We start from the raw sequence: 21,058 nt of genomic DNA, 5'->3' as shown, positions 1-21,058 counted from the left end.
GTGGGTAAAATGACAGTGGCTTTCAACAGCCAGATGGGCCCATGTCACATAGTTCAGCTTCTCATCTCCTTCTACCCTCACCACCACCCCCAGGTGCAATCTACTGGTCTCCAACAATTTTTACTCTGGTGGAAAAAAGATTCACAAGGTCACCTAACCCAAATTTTGTTAGCCTGAATGCTCATCCTCTGTTCCTGATCTTTGCCACTTCAAGACTTTTCATCAGAGTAAATAGAGAAGTCAGGACACTTTCAAAGGCACCTCAATAAAGCCTGATATGAGGTCCAAGAACCTGAATTATTAAAAATACTAGAGGCCCAGTGCACAAAATTCATGCACTGGGGACAGAGGGGTCCCTCAGCCTGGCCTATGGCCTCTCACAGTCCATGACCCCTTGGGGGATGTCCAACTGTCGGCTTAGGCCAGGTTGTCCCCCTGCCAGCCCGGAACATCCTGCGAGGGGTCCCTGGCGCTGCCTCAGAGGCAGGAAAGGCTCCCAACACCACCAACTGTGCTCACCAACCTGGCTTCTGGCTGAGCGGCGCTCCCTCCATGGGAGTGTACTGATCACCAGGGGCAGCTCCTGCATTAAACATCTGCCCCCTGATGGTCAGTGCACATCATAGCAACTGGTGATTCCACCCTTCAGTCAATTCGCATATTAGCCTTTTATTATATAGGACTAGAGGCCTGGTGCATGAAATTCGTGCACGGGGGGTGTGTCCCTCAGCCCAGCCTGTACCCTCTCAAATCTGGGATCCCTCTCATAATCCAGGACTGCTTGCTCCCATCTGCTCACCTGCCTGCCTGCCTGATCACCCCCTAGCCATTCCCCTGCCCGCCTGATTGATACCTAACTACTCCCCTGCCAGCCCAATTGTCCCTAACTGCCCTCCCCTACAGGCCTGGTTTCCCCTAACTGCCCTCCCCTGACAGTCCAGTCACCCCTAACTTCCCTCCCTTGCCAGCCTGGTCACCCTTAACTGTCCTCCCCTGCCGGCCTGATTGATCCCAACTGCCCTCCTCTGCAGGTCTGGTTCCTCCTAACTGCCCTCCCCTGCAGGCCTGGCCCCCCACAACTGCCCTTCCTTGCAGACCTGGTTGCCTCTAACTGCTCTTCCCTGCAGGACTGATCCTCCCCAACTGTCCTCCCTTGAAGGCCTCATCGCCCCCAACTGCCTCCTTTGCAGGCCTGGTCCCTCCCAACTTTCCTTCCTTGCTGGCCTGATTGCCCACAACTTCCCTCCCCTGCTGGTCATCTTGTGGTGACCATCTTGTGTCCATATGGGGGCAGCCATCTTTGACCACATGGGGGTGGTCATCTTGTGTGTTGGAGTGATGGTCAATTTGCATATCACTTCTTTATTATATAGGATGCCTAGGTAATTTTCTTGTACTGCCAGGGTTAGAGACCTTGTTGCTTCATACTAGAAACAGAACCACAGTGTGGAACTTTTCATAATGTGAGCATTTACTCACACAACAAATATTTATTGAGCATATGATATGGGCGAAGCAATAGTATAAATTAGGGAAAAAGCAGTGAACAGACAAGATTGCGGTCACATGGTTTAGTGTGGAGAGATAAAAATAAACCATAAACCAGTACAAGGATAATGTCAAGTAGAGAGTGTTCATTGACACATAGGAAAACAAACAGAGTAATGAGATGAAGAGTGACTAGGTTTAGGAGCAGCTTTAAACCATGCAGTCAGGGAAAGTCTCCCTCAGGAGGTGATGTTGAAGCTGAGACTTGACTGGTGGAGAGTTAATTATGCCGAGATCAGGGGGAGAGCATTCCAAGCACAAGAAACAGCATGTGCAAAGACTCTGAGACAGAAATAAGCCAAGGAATGAGGATGCTTGTTGGGAGAAATGGGAAGTGGGAAAATGGACTGTGATAATCCATAGCTTTCTAGGGGTTTTACTATAAGGAGAAGCAGAAAAATGGGCTGTGATTGAATGAGAAAATCAAGTCAAGGGAAAGTTTGTTTTAAGATGTGTTATGTCAAGTCAGATGTATATGAAAATGGGGATAATACTGGAGTAAAACAAATTTTGATGGTTCAGAATGATGTGCAGGTTTAAGGATCATATGAGAAACCAGTCTGTGGTCACCTGGAAAATCCTTACAGGCCACTGTTTGTCTGAGTCATATAACTGCTTCTATGGACACTCTTGTGTTTCATGTGTGAGAGTAGAGCTTTTAATTGGATTGGACAATGGGAATGTGGCCATTAACAGCTCAACATAATGGTCTTTTAACAACTTTTGGGTTATGATATCATCAGCTGGCATACATCTTACCACCCACTGAGACAGGCCTCTCATGATATAGTCCCCGGAGGAGTGGGAGGCACTGAGTGGGTGACTCATCTAGCCTGGTGCTCTCAGACACCAATGAGAGCCAACCTTAGTGCAGTCCTCTTGGATTTCCATCTGCTACTACATTCTAGTGCCAATCCCCCCCCCTACCCCCACCCCACCAAGAGAACACAGACAAGGTTGGGAGGTAGAATCATTGATGTGCTCACCTGGGTTGGCTTTCTCTTACCTTCACCCCCATTTGACCTTTATGGCCCTTATCAGTTCTTCCCTTTCAGGCAGTAGACACTCAAGAGGTACCAGGAACTTGGTATAGGAAGGCTTCTTGTTTCTCCTGAATTGCTCTGGTGTAGGAAGTCAAGAGCAGGTATGAGATAGAGATGGAGCTGGGCACGCTCTACAGATCCATATGGATATGTTGCCACAGAACCAAAACTCCTAAACACAGGAGTTTTCAACAAGTGCTGCCAAAGTCTTGGTAATACTCATGATGGAGCAAAGTGCTACCCTCCAGACCAAGGATAGGTTGGCAGTAGGCAAGCAACCAAGTTCACCAGTAGGACTCAGTTTGCCAGAAAGCAATGCATGTTACTGTTTGATTGAATAGCCGAGGGCTGCTTTCTAAATGGTGGGCGGCATTTCCAGCCTACCCTGGAAACAACCACCTTACGTTTGCCGACAAAACCACCAGCAATCCATGCTGCTGAGTGTGCACTCCCAGACTTGGATGCCCAAGCTGAGAAAGGCGTGCCTTGATACTTTTCTAGAATAACACATAGGGCCACAACACTTACAGCAATTTGTGGTTAAAATGGAATTTGCTTACTCAAAACAGAGCACTTTGGTGATCAATGTTACCCTAGGAAGCCATTTAGGCGGATACTAAAAAGCACAGCTGTGTGGCGCCCTGCAGGGTAACTGCCTTCTCTTTGGCTTCCCATGAGCTTGTGTTTGAACGAGAGAGCTCCAGTGGCCACTGGGGACAATAGAAAGAAAGATCAGCTATCACCATATGAGCATTAAATAACTTTCAACCCCCAGGAAATGCCATTGAGGCAAGAAGTCAGAGGAACAGCGCTGTGCTGGAGGGTTCTGAACTGAATCGTGCTGGGCTTTTTTTTTTTTTTTTTTTTTTTTCCTTTTTTCTTTTCTTATTCTTGAGGGACTTGGGGAAAGGCATTACTTTAGAATTGTAGAGAGGTTGACGTAATAATTTATAAGCAATATCAATTGCAAGAATGATTTGCCCATGGTTTGGGACTAGTAATAAAGTAATAACATTGTACCCACTTCACAAGCAGTTATGAGTGGGAAAAGGCCAGACAAAAAGGGCCACACATTTAAATCAGAATGAACAAAATGACAGAAGCAGAAGGCTCTGGAAGAAGGCTCCCCAATGTTATCACCAAAATGGAGCCTCCTCTGTCCTCCATCTGAGAATATAACTTCCAAAGAACAAAAATATCCTCATCATAATGGTTGACTGAAACACCAGGAAAGGGCTTATCAGAGTGAAGTAGGTAAAAGCCACATGCTCCTTCCAGTGCATAAATCTAAGGAGATACATAATGTGCTCTCAGTGCAGGAAACAGGGCTAATAGGTGCCTCGGGGGCTCATTTAGCTAATGTGATCAGCTACCGCTGAATTTCTAAGGAACTCTGCTTTAAACAGCCTCCGTGCTCGGTGTTCAGGGGTGTGTTCCTGTGGAAGAAATTGTGAAGCTGGTCTTTGGCAGCTGCCCTCTCTTTGTCTTCTTTCTCTTCCTGTGATTAAGCCCTTCCCCGTGTGCCCTTCCCTCCCCCCGTGAGGCAGAGAGGCCCTTTGAAAAGCAATAGTAGCTTGGGATTCGAAGGCAGAATGATCCATAGGGCTTCCGGTCCAGCACAACTGACCGGTGTGTGTGACCTTGAGCAAGTTATTTCATTTCTGAAGGTTCAGCTTTCCTTATCTGTGAAATAGGGATTTCAATACCTTCTTTGTAGGGTTGCCATGAGAATTTAATGATCAAAAACATGTAAATGTTTGTAATATAGTTCCTGGCATGGGGTGGGCACTCAATATATGTTAGCTATGATAAATCAAGAACCACTAGACAATTAGTGGGTTTCTGAGCAGGTCTCCCAAAGGAGCATTGGAGAGCCAATGCTTAACCCAAAGAAATGAGGACCCAGTCCTGACTTCCCAACTCCTATGTCCCCAGAGGAAACTCGTAGGCACACTCAGATGATGACAAAGCCTTATCCACCTGGACATAAGGTCAGTGCTTCGTGTGGCTTGTCTAGATGCCTTTTGAGGGGCCATCTAGGAATCTAGAAGCTAGAGTTTCTCTGTGCCACTCAGAGCCACAGAGAGTGGCTCTAGACTCTCCCGGAAGCTCCTCTCCCCATGAGCCTGGGGCTCCTTCCAGCAGTCAGAAGCCTCAGTCAGATGTTTGCACTCAGCAGGCGACTCCTCATAGCCACATCCAAGCTGTCTTGCTTGGTTCCTTTGCACACAAAAGGCATGTGTACCTCCTAGGACACACATATAGGGAAATATAACTAATTAATGTAATTTGACTTTGTTTGGCCCTTGAAGCTTTTTCTTTTTCTTTTATAAGTGCTTCTTTAGCCACAGTGGCTTTAAGAAAAGCTGAGATTAATGACTTGCAAATGTAGTACTTTCACCAATCCTTATGAGCAAGTTTGAGAAGATACAAAGGTAAATCATAAATTATGCTCAGGTACATTAGTTCCTTGGGGCTAATATAAATTACCATAAACTGGATGGCTTAAAATTATGGAAATTCACTCTTTCATAGTTCTGGAGGCCAGAAGTCTAAAATCAAGGTGTCAGCAGGGCCATGCTCCCTCAAAGGCTGTAGGGAGGACTCCTTTCTTAACTCTGGTTACTTCAGCTTTTGGTGGCTCCTGACATTCTTTGGTTCATGTCAGCATAACTCTAATCCCTACCTCCATCTTTACCTGGACTTCTCTCTGTGTGTCTCTCTCTCCAAATCTCCCTCTCCTTTCTCTTAGAAGACGTCAGTCATTAGACTTGGGGCCATCCCTAAATCCAGGATGATTTCATCTCAAGATTCTTAACTAATGGACCCAATTTCTCAATAAGGTCACATTCTGAGGTGGACATGGATTTGCACTAGTCAACCGATCACATCAGGGAACATATAACTTAGTAAGATGGAGAAGACAAATAACTATTAGCTAGAATTCAAGGTAGAATGTAAGTGCCATGAGAGACTTGCAATGAGTTAATGGATATATAGAGGAAGGATTATTCTAATTTAGCAGATCTACAGGAACTAGGTAGATAAAGCAATTTGAGAGGTAGGCCTTGAAGATGAGAGATATTTTCAGGGCTGGGGCAGGGGGAGGGGTGTGTGTGTGTGTATGGATGAGGGGAGAGAACCCGGGTAGTAAAACCGAGAGAGAAAATAGGGTTTGTTCAGGGAAATGGGATTCTGCTAACTGTACTATTTTAAAGGATAATCTTTGAACACTTTATGATGAACCTTGATTACAATTATCTAGCACTGTGCTTTGCACATATGAAAAAGCCAGTTAATATTTATTGACTGATAACAAGGGAAAGCTGAACTCTGCCTCACCAATTCAAATTCTTCAATTGCTAAGCTAACCTTTGTAGTCACACATATTATTCTTTACCAAGAGGCACTAAATAATATAATCAATGTAATGACAGAAAAATTAATTCAAATAAATAGCTAATTAAAGTTAAGTCTAGAAGGTAGCATGGCCCTAATTACTAAATTGGTTAATAATTTTCTCTCTTCCTGGAACAAATTCCTACTTCATTGTCCTTCTTTCATGCAAGAAATTGAAGGTTTACAATGTGCAAGGCAGTGACTAGAAAAATCAGTAATAAACAGCATAGAATGATCCTTGCCCTGAGTTGTTCACATGTAACCCAAATGCCCATATGCCACTTGCCAGTAGCTACAATATGAGGTCACATTTCCCATGAACACCCAAACTATGATGACTCTGGATTCCTACCCACCAACTTACCAAGTGTTTCCTTCAACAAATATTCCTGAACAGCCATGAGGTTGCCCACTGTGGTTTGTGAACTGGTCCTCCTAGCTCTTTGCTGACTGCCAACTCTGGAGTCAGAAAGTCAGGAAGCGCTCTTAATCTGAATACTAACTGCTGCTTCTAGACTGCCCTGCCTGCAGGAGATGCCTAGGGCCATGGTTAGCCCTGCATCGGTCACACTAGCTTCCTCCAGAGATTGCCCTCTGCTACCAGGGCCCCGCTTAGCCAGGCATGGTCATCTCTGTTTAGCATCTGAAGTCCCTAAAGCACTAAAGCTCTGCCTGGTTACTTGATTGGTTGAATTGTGTTTCTTCCACTTTTACTCAGCTCCCTCTGGATGCAGCTGTTATTGCTCAGCTCTCATTTGCCAGGTGTTATCCACAAAAATGGCATTAGATTGGTCAATATATCAGAATCTTGGAGAATCACAGAATGCTTTACCTCCCTGGAATGCAAGGGATCTCATTAACCACTCGCTCCAATTTCCTCATTTCTCAGAGGAAAATATTTTTTTTCCAAGACCTAATTTTAATTTTGTTGATACCTAATCTTATTATCCACTTGTTGTATTGGTGTTCTAGGGCTATCATGACAAAGCACCTCAAACCAAGTGGCTTAAACAACAGAAACGGATTCTCACACAGTTCTAGAGACTAAAAGCCTGCGATCAAGGTATTGCCAGAGCTGATTCCTTCTAGGGCCGTGAGGGGGAAATCTGCTCTTTGCCTCTTCTCTAGCTTCTGGTGTTTTGATATCGATCTTTGGAGTTCTTTGGTGGTTGATGGTGTATCATCCTAACATCTGCCTTCACCTCCACATGGCATTCTTTCTATGTGTGTGTCTGTGTCCAAATTTGCCCTTTGTTTAAGGACATCAGTCATTTTAGATTAGGGTCTACCTTACTCTAGTATGACCTCATCTTAACCAATTACATCTCCAATGACCCTATTTCCAAAGGCCACATTCTGAGTACTGCGGTTAGAACTTCACTGTATGGATTTGGGGAGGACACAATTCAACCATGACATCTGTCCTCACTTAGATCAGAAGGTGACGTGAAGAGGGACATTATCTCTACATGTGACTGGAGTCTGTCAAGACAAAAATCACGCGTTTACAAGAGCACACAGAGTTGTTTCGTGGCAGAACTGATCTGTGTTTACCTTAAAACATGTGTGGACCTTCAAAACAAACGCCTTCTTCTTTTAAATCACTTTGCATCAAAATGTCCAACAAGGGCTCGTCAGCATTGGTGCCAGTCAGGAAATATAGGGTCTAAGTACAATGGGTGCAATCAGAACCTCTGAGCCCTTTTAGGGGAACAGTCAATGTGGATGCTCTTGTGGCTGGCCACTATTATTCCAGCCCTGCATTCAGAGCCTCCCCCAGAAGCCATTGACATTTATTTAGAAACTAATTGTGCTGCGGTTTGGGACTTGAAATGGAAAAAGATCGGTTCACAGTGCAATCCATCTTGGAATGAAATGGCTTCTGTGGCACCAGAAGAAAATTGTTCCATTAAGTCAAAGGCAAACCTCAATTCAAAGGACAGAAGGGCCAGAGCCATGCGCGAGATGAGGATCTCTGTGTTTCAGAACCATCACTGCATCTTAATAGCACTGCAGTCAGCATAACACTCAGTTCCAGGTGCCTGTAAAACCCTTTCTTTTCTCTCCCTCCTTTCCAGTTAGTTCTCAGTTATCCACAAGCATTTATCCACAGCGACACTCTATCCTCGGACTGGTTCATCTCTTCTAAGAAGGCTATGCCTCCTTTTTTAATATTTGGGGCTGCCCACATCTTCTGAACCACAAGTGATTTAAAATCTGGATCCCTCACTCAGCAGAAGATCTTGTATGGCATCTAGTTTTCTACACACACAGGTCCGCGCACACATACACACACATACATGATTTCCTGTGGGAGCATGTTAGAAATGCAGAATCTTGGGGTCCACCAGAAACCACCAGAATTTGTACCTTAAGATGCCCAGTGAGTGGAATACATACTCAATATGGGAAGTGCTGTCTCTCAGGGTTGAGGTGGTGCTAATTGTCAAACCAGTGCTAACCCTTCTATTCTCTGAGGTGTAGAATCTGTCCTCTCTTGGCTGACAACCACTAGTGATCACAAAATGCAAACTGCTATCAACATTCATCATTAGTGCCCTCAGACTCACTTAGCTCTCTGCAAAACAACCGATATTGGAATCACACATATGATAGTCAATCTGAGTTTCTGAATCGAATATAAATATACTCTGCTGTTTTGGATTTGTGTCATTGTTCTAACAACTCTAGTAGGACTATCATTACCATCAACTAATTTGAACTAGAGGCTGAGTAATTTTTATCCCAGAGAAATCATGAAAAGTATATATCAGGATAGAGAAGGAATCATCTGGTATGAAGCCTGAAGGCAGAAAGGAGCATGTCAAGGTTGACCTAGAGATGGCTCAGGAATAAATATGTAACATTTATATTACATATTTAAATAAAGATTTACTTATACACACAACACAAAAACTCATAAATATCAGTATATACAGATATCTCATAGCTCATTTGTATGCATATATTTAAACAGCCTGGACATGTATATATACAAAAATAATCTGGGACTATGGGTCTAATCTGTTCACACTCCTTATGAATATTTTTCTTGGTCTATACTTCCTTTTTGGCATCCCCACAGGCCCAGAAGGTTGAAGTGGATGTGACAAGAAGAGTTCATTTCCAGGAGGAAAATACTGATTTAAGGACAACAAAAATCAATGCCATCTATCTGTAGTGAGCAGGTCTGTCCATGAGGTGGTGATGTAAGTACAACTGAAGCACAGGGTAATATGGCCAGGGCATAGGAAGGTGCCAATCACATTGATGGTGGAATAATAAATCCCTGTGACCTCCACAGACTCCCATCCCCACGTCTGACAAATGCACAGCCGTGGCCTCCAGGATGTGGGGGATTTTGCAGAGCTTCCCAGCTCCTAGACCAGCCCGATTGGAGGTTGGGAAGCAGCCCAGGCAAGGGGGCATGTGGGGAGCCACGAGGAACGTGGCTGTGTCAGGTGGACTTGAGTAGCACGCTCCCACGGTCCCTGACACCTCGCCACTTCCACGGCCTGTGGGAATTGTCTTCTTTGGTCAGGGATAGCTGCAGGAAGCATTCCAGCCAGCACACAAAGCCTGGCACTGAGGCCTCGGAGCCCTGCGCTTCGTTGGCAAGCTGCCTCTGCCTTCTGCTCGCTCAGCACACACCTGGAGGCTCCTGCGGGGTGGAGTCCAGAGAGATAGGACCCAGGTCAGCAAAAAAACTCTGCATACTGAAAACATCCCCCAGCCCCACGTTTTGTGAGCCGCTGCTGCTGAAGTCTGAAGCACATTGAAATAGATATTCCCTCTTTGGCTGGTCTTTGAACAGAGAAGGGATGCTTTGAAAATATTTCACTACTGAAGCCTTCCCTGGGGCTGCTGTCTTGTTTTCTAAAGTTATATTTCTATGTTTAAAAAGGTACCCAGTGTTCTCACCAGAGAGAAAGAAAAAGCAACCTTGGTTGCTGCCTTTGTCTGCTATGGGCATGCTGCATTATCACATTCAGTTCAGATCCTGTTCTCTTGGGCCATCAGAGGGGAAACTTGGGCTCTGAAAGGTGGTGGTGGTACTTGCCTAAGGTCACACATCTCCCCACTAGCCCCAGGCCATAGCTAAACTCGCCTCAACTGGCCCTTGTGCCCCAATTCACTGCAAGTCTGCCGACTGATTGATGGTGGCAGGCTGCCATTGATGCCCTGTATTGGGGTTTCCAGGGTCATAGATCCTGGGTGGGCCTGGGGTTGTGGCATGGTGGAGGGGAGCAGCTCCACGTAAGCAAATTTGTCCTGTCACTCGGTCTTAACCAAGGGCAGCCCTGGCTGATGCAGAGTGAAATGGCAGGGATAAGGGGCTACTCAGCATGGCCTGATTTCCTCCCTCACCTGCCAACAAAAGTAGTCTTTTGACCAAAGTCATTTAATTTGGAAAAAAGTCTTACATGGAACTCCTAAGTTATACAGGACCCAAGAGTGAATTTGATTTATATGGAAGAAGAACCAGAAATCTAGTAAGATCTGAGGTACCCTGGGTTTGCGACATAAAACTAACAATAATGGCTGGCATTTAGTGAGTTCTTACTTGCAGACCAAGCCCTGTTCTAAGTGCTTCACTATATTGACTTCTTACATTACAACCCTGCCTAGTACCTACTATTTGTGCCATAAAAACGAGGCACAAAGAGATGATGTGACTTGCACGCACAAGATCCTACAAGTACTAAATAGAGGAGCCCTAAATTTGACTTGGTAACTACTGCTCCATAGTATCAAAATGGTTCCTGACTGCTCATAGCCAAGCTGGAGATTTGTGAGGGGCCTGGAAGCTCCACCAAGTTCCTGCTATCTAGACAGGCCTTGACCGAGGTCTGACCTTGGAGGAAGCAGCTTCTGAAGATCAAATGGGGTAGCAAATACCATTGGTGGCAGTTCATGCTAAGGGGTTAAGCCTCCTTATTTTCTCTTTCTTATCCTCTTCTGGCCTTGTCTGTCATTCAACTAATCAATTCCAGTGCAACCAATTGACAGGAGGCCTGAGGATCTTAAGTCATAACTCTACGTTGTGTAGGAGTTTGGATTATTTTAAGGTCGGCAGTGTTCATCCTAAAGGACCATATTAAAATAAAATCTTGGTCGCAAAAACTGGTTTGGCTCAGTGGATAGAGCATTGGCCTGCGGACTGGAGGGTCCTGGGTTCGATTCCTGTCAAGGGCATGTTGTGGGCACATCCCCAGTGGGGGTGTGCAGGAAGCAGCTGATCAATGTTTCTCTGTCATCGATGTTTCTAACTCTCTATCCCTCTCTCTTCCTCTCTGTAAAAAATAAATAAAACATATATATTTTTTTAAATCTTGGTCTTGCTCTGTTCGGGCTGCTATAACAAAATAACACAGGCTAGTTGGCTTATTAATAACAGATATATGTTGCTCACAGTTCTGGAGACAGGAAGTTCGAGACCAGGGTGCCAGCATCATTGGTGAGGGCCCTCTTCCAGATCAAAGACTTTCCACTGTAACCTCACATGGCAGAAAGGGATAGGAAGCTCTGTGGAAGCTCTTTTACAAGAACCCTAACCCCATTCCTGAAGGTTCCACCCTCATCACCTAATCACCTCTCAGAAGCCCCACCTCCTAATACCAGCAGCTTTGGGGGGTAGGATTTGAACTTATGAATTTGGGGGACACAAACATTCAGATCATGGCACTCTTTAGTCTTCCCACTGGGCTCAGAGCCCAGCCTGCTCAGATGGATAGTATTGTGTCCACCCTTGTCTCGGCAGTATGGTTGCTCTGTGCATTGGCCTCTTTGGCCCCAGCACACAGGAAATGGGTTTAATTGAAGCTATTAAGTGAATTTGTCGGGAACACAGAAAACACTCGACCGCATATGCTCACTCTGACACACTATCCATCTAATCAGAGGGCTTTAATTATTAAAGTGCCCAAACACTTAGGGCTGCAGGTGGCCAAGTCACCACGCACATGTGCCTGAGCAGCATCAGATTAGGATGCAACAGGCCCACACTGGCTGCTTTTGTGAACCTCCTAAATTTGTCTGATCATGACTGTCTCAGTCACAAGGTCCTGCCTGTGCTTCCCCAGGCCTGATCCTGCAGATAGAGGAACTGGCTCAGGTCATGGATTCTGGTTCTGCCTCCGAGTTGACTCTTGGGGACTTTGGTCAGTCCTTTTTTCTTCTCGGTGCCTCCGTATTTCCACCTGTACTGTGTGGCTCCAAATATTTGCTTAGGATCATTTTAGCAGCTGTGAAGTGTCCTGGGATCTTTGAATGAAAGACGCTCTATTAAAGCTCATAAACCAAGTGAGGACTCTGGCCCCATCCGCACTGCAGAGCTCTGCAGGAGAGAGACTGGGCCCATTCATCCTTCATACAGTCCTAATTTTATTCCAAAGCCTCACTGTTGGCCAAGCAGCAGGATTTGTCAGAGAACGGGGCAGTCTTAGCACTTTCAAAGTACCTTCTATTTGGTAGGGTTGCTTTTTTCTTTTCTTTCTTTCACTATTGCATATTAGCAAAGGCAAATCTGCCATGCAAGAAAAAGAACAGTCATAAAAGGAGGAGGCCCTTCTCAAAGGAGATCTGCTTATTAGGCCATTACAAAGGTCAAGGAGGCCATTTTGCCCGGAGTTGGGATTTATACTATTAGCATATTGGGCACTTCTGGGGCCCACCCTACATAAATATCAGGGTGCCATTTTTACATGTATTTTTAGACTTGTGTGTGTTGTTTCAGGGCATCCACTGTACAGAAGAGGGAGAGCAGAGCTGAAAATGAACAGTATCATATGACCAGGGCTAGCTAGGGTTTAGCGTATTTTTGCTTCTCTAACATGACTCTACTGTTGTAATCCATAACCCTGCATCTGTCTTGAGGCTGCAAATGCGTTGTCTCAGAGCTCACAGCTCCAGCCTTCTGGAGTTCTGAACCCTATATTCTATCGACTTCCTCAACCTCTTTCTTTCTATAAGACTTACTGAAAGAATATCAGGTCTCTGCTTATTCCCTCGTGGGTTCATTTAGTCTCCTTCTTTGAACTCCGCACCACAGAAGCCAGGTGTGGGCTGTGGACATCTAAGAAACTCATTAGTCACTCCCTCCCTGGGAGCTGACTCTGCTGCCTGTGTGGTCAGCAGGAACCTAGACGGAGACTCCATGCTCCAGCTTTGCTCTTTTTCCTGGGTCTGCTTCCCTTTGCTCTCCGAGGGAAATGCAAACTTACCAAGGCCTTTCACTCTCTGGTCTGTCTTCCTGTTTGACCTCATGTCCTCTCATTCACCTCTTTGATCATCAAGCCTGGCCACAATGTTCTTATTTCTGTTCCTCAGACTCATCCAAGATTATTCCCATTTTAGGGCTTTGTTCTTTTGCTGGTCCTCTTCCTAGAACACTCTGCTCACCAAAATTGGCATGTTCGTTTCTTCTTATCATTCACATCTTTGCTTGAGTGTCATTTCTCAGAAGTTAATTCCTTCCGTATTTTGTAGAATAGCCCTCCCCACAAGTTGCTTGCATATCATAAAACCATTGACAGTTATTGATGCTATGCATGAGCTGACATGCATGTTATATCTGTCTCTCTAACACTAGAATAGAGATCACATGAGCAGGGATCTTGTCTGATATCTTCTATGCTTTATCCTTGATGCTATATTTGGCAATTGGTGGTTTATTAAATGAATCAATGAATGAACAAACTAGAAATATGAACCTCAAGAGGTTCCCAGTGAACTTCATCTCTCAAACCTCATAGTCTTTAGGATTGTCATTGGGAGTCCTATCTGGACCCCCTGCTCAATCAGGGGAAGGCCACAGTGCTGGACCTGGGCTGGTTTGCAGCATCCCTGTCACCTGGACTGTGTGGGACTTGCCTGTGGCTTGTAGATCATGATACCAAGGATGATCCAAGAAGCACCTCCAAAATTCATCAGAGTCCAACTGGGCCACTACTTATTGGAGGACAGACAGCACGGCAATATTTTAGTATAAAGCACAGATTATAAAGTGGAGAAACCAGGCCAGACTGAGAGCCTGAAGAAATTCCCAGAGTCATGGGGACATGGCCGTGGGCCCTTTGTAGAGGTCCCTCTAATTTTGGGTGAGTAGGTGAAGGAGCAGTTAGAGTCACTTGGTTCAGGTACACAATAACCTACAGTCCCTCTCTGAAAGGCATGAGCTGTTGCAGGTGTACGTTGATGTACTGCTGAGACCTCTGCCAGATACTAGCAGTGGGTTCTAGGAGGGGTAGGGAGTACTTATTGTTGATTAAGCCTTTTTTCTTCTTCCTGAGTACAAGGCAGATTTAGAGGAGGGGAAATTCTCCTAAGACCACCAAGGAGATTACTCAGTTGTGCAGAAAAGAGAGGCGAAGAGCTGGCAATGGCAGAAGAGGAGAGGAGAAAGAGATTCATGCAACAGACATGACTACTTCGAAACTGAGAAAATTCAAGTATAATAGGTCAGATGAGAGGATGGGATGGGGAAGAAGGGAGACACCCTGAGGACTGGGAGATCTGAGCTTGTTCAGCTATGTGGAGGCTGTTGTTTGTCTTCACTAAGGATGGCAAGGAAGGGACAGGGTGGAGAAGGTGATGTGCTTTCTCTCTGTTCAGGCTGAATTTGACAAGCTCACAGGCCCTCCATAAAGAGAGATTTTTTTTCATAAACAGATGGAAATAAGCCCAGCGTACAAGAGAAGGAGCAAAATTATATTATTTTAGTAAAATGAGGCTCTTAAAAGTAACTATGAATTTTAATGGAAAGGGAGGGAATCAAGAGGACATTTTTATCTAGAATAAAACCAACAGTGATTGAGAGAAAACTTGAAGCTAGAGGACAGTTTCTTATTCAAATGGAGAGTGTGGGATTTAAGTTTTAAAATTGATCATGTGGTTTCAGACATCAGCCATCTTTTTGTTTTACAAAGAGAATGTGAGTATCCTTAGAGGGGCAAAGGGCCCAGAGACTAAAATTCAAAGGGCCAAATCAGGAGAAAACAGATTTTCCCAATAAAGAAAGGAAAAGTGCTCCCATTCAATGCAGCTGTCCTCACCAGAACCACCTGTGAAGAGCACTTCGTACATGTTATTCTGAAAAAATTATACCAACCAAAATAAGAATATATTAATGCTTAACATGAAAACCAAAACAAATGAAGGTCTCTTTCGCCTTCGAGGAAACCAAAGCATCAGAGAAGAAAATAAGACAACACACACAAAGATCAAAAAACATCCACCCTGGCCAGTGTTGCTAAGTTGTTTGAGCCTCACCCCATGCACTGAAGAGTTGCCGGTTCATTTCCCAGTTAGGGCACATGCTGGAGTTGTGGGCTTGATCCCTGGTGGGATCAGATCAATGTTCCACTCTCACACCAATGTTCCTTTCTCCCTCTCCCTTCCTTTCTTTCTAAAAATCAATAAAAATACATTTTTAAAAACTGAGAGCATACACAAAAATAATAAAAAGAAATTACTAACTATGTGAGGTAGAATACAGAAAAAAAGAGTCTTAAAAGACCACTCCCTCCAAAAAAATAGCAACTTAAAAATGTGAGGAAATGAGAGTAATATTTCATAAGCCAATATTATACCAATGAGAGAATATTCATGGCACATTCTTGGGCCTTTCTTACTGAGTTCTTTTTGTTAATGTCAAAACATTTAAACCTGTAAAGTATTGTGATTTTATTTAAGCCTAACTGTAGACAATTGCCCGGAAGCAGTATCTCAATGGATTGGGATAATGCTCCAGAGAATGGCGGCTTTTCATCTATTTTTATACATTGCAATCAAAGGAGGGGACGTAGGTAGGTTACATGAATTCACTGGTGATAGAATAGAGAAGCAGAGAAAGCAAAACAGGGAAACCTCTGGGATTGGATAAAAAGTAAAATGATAGACATACTTAAGTGAGTGCAGGATAATTAACAGTCAACAATTAACATGATAACAGTAACAATGAAGGAATTTGTGGTATCTGTCCTGGTACCCAGACACATTAGGTTTCCCAAGGGGTCTGGAAAAAGGGAAGTTACAAGTTACCCAGACATTTCATGGATATGTTATCATAGATGCAAAAATACAATAAGCTCAGTTAAGGTAAAGGTTGACCTTGTTAGTGAAGATACCAGCCTAGGATGTAACTGCCCGCCATGACTGCCTTTAGTTAAAGTTTAATTTCAGACCACCCTTTGTGGTTACTTTAGGTCTCAGAGTTTGTAAGACTGCCATGCAGGCCTTCCCTGAGCTAGTCAGGTCAGCATGTGGCCACTTTCGTCCACATTTTAATAAGCTCTGGACCAGTGCTAAAAATATCAAGGAATGGAAACAATTTGAAGTTAGGGATGAGGCTACCAGCCAGGGCTGTAGCAGATGGTCATGCGGGGTGAGGCAGATGGGAAGCAGGGCAGGTCTCAGTGGAGAACAGGAAGGGAATCTCCTCAGGTCAGACCCAGAGGCTACAGGGTAAGGCTCAGCAGCAGAGAGCTGAAGGCCTTAGGTGGCTGGAGCCGCTACTGCTGCTCTCCCACCAATTCCTGCCTCACAGGTTATTTTCAGCTTCCCCCTGAAAATGGGTATTTTCTTCTTGGAACATAGAGTGGACAGAGAGAGGACTGTAAACTGCAGGGGTCCAAACTGCATGACAGTATTCGCTTTTTTTTAAAATATATTTTATTGATTTTTTACAGAGAGGAAGGGAGAGAGATAAAGAGCTAGAAACGTCGATGAGAGAGAAACATCGACCAGCCGCCTCTTGCACACCCCCTACCGGGGATGTGCCCGCAACCAATGTACATGCCCTTGACTGGAATTGAACCTGGGACCTTTCAGTCCGCAGACTTACTCTCTACCACTGAGCCAAACCGGTTTCGGCGACAGTATTTGCTTTTTATCCATGTTTTTGCTATCGCAGTTTCAGTTTACCTGTGATCAACTACAGTCCAAAAATATTAAAGAATTCCATAAATAACAAATCTTAGATTTTAAATCACGCGTTGTTCTGTTGTAAGTTGCAGGGATGATACCAGTTGTCTGACCTGTGCGGTCAGACCAAACCTGGATTCAGCAACCTTGGTACATGGGTTCTGACTAGGAAAGGACTCAAAGTCCAGACCCAGACGGTAAGAGAACATTTATTGAGTAAATTACAGAGGTGGAAAAGTAATTCCTAGAAGAAATGGGCTTAGCAAACAAGGTTTAGAGGTAATGGAACAGCTCTTGGAGCTTGGGAGTGAGGAAGCTAATGGTAACGTGCCTGGAAAGGGGAAAGGAAAAGGAAAGGAAAAGGAAAATGGAGAGGGAAGGGAAAGGGTGGTGGGCATGCTCCCTGGAGGGAGAGCACACTTGATCCTCCATCCTGAGGGTTTAAGGCTGGAGATTTTAGAATGGGTCCCAGGGAAAGATCTCAGTAGAATATCCAAGTGTGTCCATTGGGGTTGTGGTCTCCACGGACTGATTGGCTAGCACCAGGGCAGGGGGTCTTTATTCAGGGCAGCTGGCCCTAAGGTCAGCCATGGTTAGTTTTATTGGTTATCTGTGCCTGGAGCTGAAGTCTAGAAGTTATCTCTAGGGAGAAAAGGTCAGGGGTCCAAACCACATGACCGGTGATGTGCTAGGGGAGAAAAAGTCACCCAGGGAGCAAGGCCTCACCCTATAATTGATTTTCCATTGTTAGGTACCTGGAGCTTTCCACCCCTTGACCTGCCGTACCTGGTCTCTGTTTTGCTCAAGTTTGTCTAACTGCCTACAGAAGTGTGTCCCACCTTTGCATCTCATCCCTTTGTCCAGCATCTGTAGATGCTCCCTGCCTGAAGTAACTTAGTAGCTGTGTGGATTATCAGATCGGCTGTAGAGGTATTGCAGAGCTTGGGTTCATATCACCCTCGTTTTATTGAATGTTTCATTCACCTTTCTTCATCTCATCACAGAGGCACTGTATCACCTCACATCATTGCAAAAAGAAGGGTGAGTACAGCACAGTAAGAGAGAGAGACCACATTCACATAGCTTTTATTACAGTACTAGAGGCCCAGTGCACAAATTTGTGCACCAGTGGGGTCCCTCAGCCTAGCCTGCGGAATCAGGCTGAAACTGGATGTCAGGCTTTCTGACATCCCCTGAGGGGTCCTGGATTGCGAGAGGGTGCAGGCCAGGCTGAGGACCCCACCAGTGCATGATCAGAATCAGGGAGGGACCAGGTAGGTTGGCCATCTGGGGAAGAACTGTGGGAGGTCTCCAGGGCATGTACGGCCCATCTCACTCAGTCCTGATTGGCTGGACCCCAGTAGCAAACTAATCTACCAGTTGGAGTACTGCCCCCTGGTGGTTAGTGCACATATAGTGAGTAGTTGAGCAGCCTTAGCATATCATTAGCATATTACACTTTGATTGGTTGAAGGGCCAACTGGCCAAGCAGACACTTAGCATATTAGGCTTTTATTACATAGGCAATTATTATATTTGTTTTAGTCTATTAGTTATTGTTGTTCATTTCTTAGTATGCCTAATTTATAAATTAAACTTTATCATAAGTATGTATGTATGTATTGTGTATAGAAGTTTGGTACTATCCACAGTTCAGGCATCCACTGAGGGTCTTGGAGTATATCCCTTATAGATAAAGGGGCACAACTATATTTCTTGAGGGTCTTGTGGGGCCTCGAGGTAGGCCAAGAAATAGGCAGGGATTTGGTAGTCAAGTCAACTTGAGAGATTCTGAATTCTAACTTCTTTTGAATTCACAATGCTCATTAGCATACATAAGGTTCTAAGAACTACTGTTAAAGAAACCAGTTTAATTAACCCCAAGGAACAAGAGAGATCCACAAAATGTGTTTTTTCTTTGCTGCCTTCGGGTTATTCTAAATAATAAGAACAAAATTAATGAACACGAAATTTGCTCTGGCTAATAGGATTGGTTGTGCCCATCTTCTCTCGCTGCCATACGTTTCTGCCTTAGAGTTGCCTGTTAAATGGAAGAAAACAGCTTTATCCGAGGAGGCTATCTGAGTAGCTATTATCCTGGCTGGAATTTCTGAGCATGCCCACGGAAACCTGCAAACCTAATTATCAGTGTATTTATTGAACACCCTGTGTGTTACAAAGCACTTTTACAGAAATTGGATTACTTATCTCTCACTGTAACATAGTGATGTCATGTAGGAAGCTGAACTGATTGATTCCATTCTCAGAGTGAAGCCAAACAAGTTTGGTTCGTGGAAGCTTTCCATCAGTAAGTTAAAGAATTAGGATAATGACATTTCCACTTTCTTCAGCAGCTTCCACTGGTCAACAGTACACCCAGTGCCTGCTTTGGAGGACCAGCCCTCGACACTGTGGTCCAGCTCCCTGTGGCCACTCAGGATAAGCCGGATAATCTGCCCTTCCTCTAGCCCCTGCCCTTCTACATCTGAGTCTGTTCCTGATTGTCCTTTCATTTCTCTACCTGCAAAACCTTTCCAGGCATTCCAAGGCAGAGCTAGTCACTTCTTCCTCTGGGTCCCCCAATCCTCTGCATGTAGTTTTAGATAGCACTGATCATTGTGGAATTGCTTATTGTCTTCCTGAAGCTTCTTGAAAGCAGGAGGAGGGAGGGGGGGCCGGAGAGGGGGGGGGGCTTTGTTTCATCATCACTGCACCCCAAAGACCTCTCACAGTTCCTAATGGCATGTGGATGATGCTCAAGAGACAGTCACTGAATAGATGACTCACGTAGGCACTGTCTTTATGCAGAATCTCTGGATTTAAGAAAAGAAAGCATCTCATTGAGCAATCACCAACAATCAGTGAAGAACATGGAGAGGGAGGAGCCAGAGCTGGCAGTGGCCACTCCCAGTGGGCACCTATTACAACCTCTGGGTAGGAGACTTTTATTTATTTATTTTTATTAATATTTTTTTATTATCTAAAGTTTTACATATGTCTCCTTTCCCCCTAGTTAACGCCCCGCCCCCCCCCCCCCCCCCCCCCCCCAGCCTGGGGTAGGAGACTTTTAAAAATGCTTTTCCAAAGGAGAATGGATTTAGAAAGGATGAGAAACAATGGCCCAGAGGAAGAATGCATTCAAGGTGAGCGGCAGTGGATGAGAGAGGGAGGAAGAGATCAGGCCAAGACTGCACCCAAGCCCACCTGCTGGGGGGAGGGTGCTCTTTGGCTCAAGGACCACAGGGCTGGGGATACACGGGACTCAAAGTCAGCTTTTCCCAGAGGGGAAAGAAAACTAATGAGTTATTTCTTTCTGGTTTTTCATCTACTTTCACAGTGTTTCCTCTTCATATTTAACCTCTGATTATTTGGTTAAGATTTTTAAGGAAAGCTGGTTTATTCTGAGCTCAGTCCACCCTCCTTATCTTTCCTAGGAATTCCTGAACTCAAAGGGACCTAAACCATGCAAACAGGCTCTCCTAACTCCAGCCAGGAGGTGAAGACAGTGTAAATAAGCAGGACAGGAGGCACCTATTTTCTTTGTGAGATAATTCCTTTCAGGGAGTCTGAACTACTCATTAAATGATGTTTGTTTGCAAAAATTGCTTTACCTGTTTGAGCCTAGGCATCCAGCTGTGCAGCAAGGACATCACAGACCATTGCAATTAAAAGGGCCTTCAGAGCTCGTTTAGTCCTCCCGTCTCATTTCACCAGATGGAAGTCGGCAGTGGGGGAAGCGGAATTCAAACATTTATAGCAGACCTAATAGAATTCTGTAGCTATTTTCCTCCAGCGAACTCTGACACAGTTCAAGGTACTTTTAAATAGCCACCATTTTCTGATCGATGCCTTCAGACGCAAAACAGCAAATGTGAGGATAGAAACAGAAGAAGAGTACACTAAAGCAATGAACACAGAAGAAGAGTGACTAAGAAGATCCTGCCTGAGTCTGTAGATAATTCCACTTGAAACAAAACATTGTATACAGGAAACACCATAAAATATTGGTGAGTTAAAGGAACATACTGAGTCGTCCACTCCTTAAAAAGTACTAATGAACTGAGCCAGTGATAAGGTTATATATCTTATTGCTAATTTGATAAATATCATTGACCATCTACTCTGTACTAAATCCACAGGGAAAG

This window comes from Pipistrellus hanaki (genome assembly GCF_964339955.1).
Source record: "Pipistrellus hanaki genome assembly, chromosome: 3".
In the NCBI taxonomy this organism is placed as follows: domain Eukaryota; kingdom Metazoa; phylum Chordata; class Mammalia; order Chiroptera; family Vespertilionidae; genus Pipistrellus; species Pipistrellus hanaki.
This window is presented reverse-complemented; position numbering follows the sequence as displayed.